Raw genomic sequence first — 2,081 nt, forward strand, 5'->3', positions numbered from 1 at the left:
AAAAATGATACCAACTCCTTGTTTATCAGTAGCAACTAAAATAGGGGTAAAACAGACAGTGGGAAAGGGATGCCGTGCAGGTTTGGGGCTAGGAAAGAATTTACAAGGAATTAACCATCCTTTGACTCCAATAAAGAATGAAGAAAGATTTGGTTTGGGGTACAAGCCTATCAAAGAAGAGAGAAAGAAATTGGCAGCTCAAAAGAAAATTAAAATGATGGCTTAGCTTGAGGGAAAGGAAGAAGAATTTGGGAAACGGACAATTCCGTACTTATATTAGACTTTTCGCTTTGCAGGTTTCATTCATCCCGAAGATCAACAAAAGTCAATCAGGTTCTGCAGATGTTTGATGAGTTGTCAGTCCATATGATCAAAGATGAAGAATCTAACGAGAAGGTCCCTGTGGTGTATCAAGTACTGCCAAGAGAGGAGTTAACCAATTGGACAGCCACAGAATTACCCATCATCTTTAAGTCTTTGGAAATGTAATGAACAATTTTATCTAAATGCCTATGCCCAAGAGTGTTAAGAGTAATTTCTTGTTTAAGTAGGGCTTTCTGTTACCTTCATCATTTAAATAAATGACAATGCATAATGTGTTTCATAATTCATCAACCTTTTTGCATATTTCCTTTCATCTATTCTTTTAGCCAATAAATACTTGCCCATACACGTGTCCAATTTTACCTGTTTGCAGGTCTTTAAATGATGAACACGAAGACAATCTAGACAACGATTTGAATATCAATTTTGATATGATTTCGAACGTTGATGAATTGAAAAATGAAGAGGAAGTGGATGACTATGGCTTACCCCCTGATTTGTCGAGAATGTTAGAACAGGAGGAAAGGGAGATTTTACCTCATTAGGAACTCACAGAAATGATTAACCTCGGAAACGAGGAAGAAAAGAAAGAGGTTAAGATTGGTACCTCGCTATCATCTAATGAACAGTAGAAGCTAGAAGAACTGCTCCGTGAATATATGGATGTGTTTGCTTGGTCATATCAGGACATGCCAAGTCTTAATACTGACATTGTTGTCCACAAGTTACCTTTAAGGCCAGATTGCAAGCCTATTAAACAGAAGTTGAGAAGGATGAAGCCAGAAATATTGCTAAAGATTAAAGAAGAAGTAAAGAAGCAATTTGATGCTGGATTCTTAGAGGTGGCTAAGTATCCTGAATGGGTGGCTAACATAGTTTCAGTTCCTAAGAAGGGTGGAAAAGTTCGAATATGCGTCGATTATAAGAATTTAAACAGAGCGAGTCCGAAGGATAGCTTCCCTTTGCCACATATTGATACTCTTGTGGACAACACAGCAAAGCATGCTTTGTTCTCATTTATGGATGGTTTTTTTGGTTACAATCAAATCAAGATGGCACTCGAAGATATGGAAAAAACAACATTCGTAACCATGTGGGGAACGTTTTGTTACAAAGTAATGCCATTTGGATTGAAGAATGCAGGTGCCACCTATCAAAGGGCAATGGTAGCTTTGTTTCACGATATGATGCATAAAGAGATAGAGGTATACGTGGATGATATGATTGCAAAATCTCATACAGAAAAGGATCATACTGTCAATCTCAAGAAGCTGTTTGAGAGATTGCGAAAGTTTCAACTCAAGTTGAATCCTGCAAAATGTACTTTTGGTGTAACCTTTGGGAAATTGTTGGGTTTCATAGTAAGTGAAAAGGGAATTGAAGTAGACCCAGATAAGATACGAGCTATTCAAGAGCTGCCACCTCCCAAAACACAAAAAGAACTGAGAGGATTTTTAAGGAGGTTGAACTACATTACTGTAGACACCTAAATAAAAAAAATTAAATTAAATTAAATAAAATAAATAAATAAAACAATAATAATTAAAAAAATATATGGGGATGGCTGGGCGTACGCCCAGCCATCCCTTCGCCATCCCATCCCCCACCCACTACGCGTGATGGGGGTTCTGGCCACCAACTCCGGGGGATCCTACCTCGTGGGCTTCCAAAAGCAGGCCGGGGTGTTAGACTTGGGCTCCCGCGGGCCACCGAGTTGGGCCAATCGCAGCCCAACAAGGTATAACCCTTTTTTTTTT

This window comes from Theobroma cacao, chromosome 6 (assembly GCF_000208745.1).
Source record: "Theobroma cacao cultivar B97-61/B2 chromosome 6, Criollo_cocoa_genome_V2, whole genome shotgun sequence".
Taxonomy (NCBI): domain Eukaryota; kingdom Viridiplantae; phylum Streptophyta; class Magnoliopsida; order Malvales; family Malvaceae; genus Theobroma; species Theobroma cacao.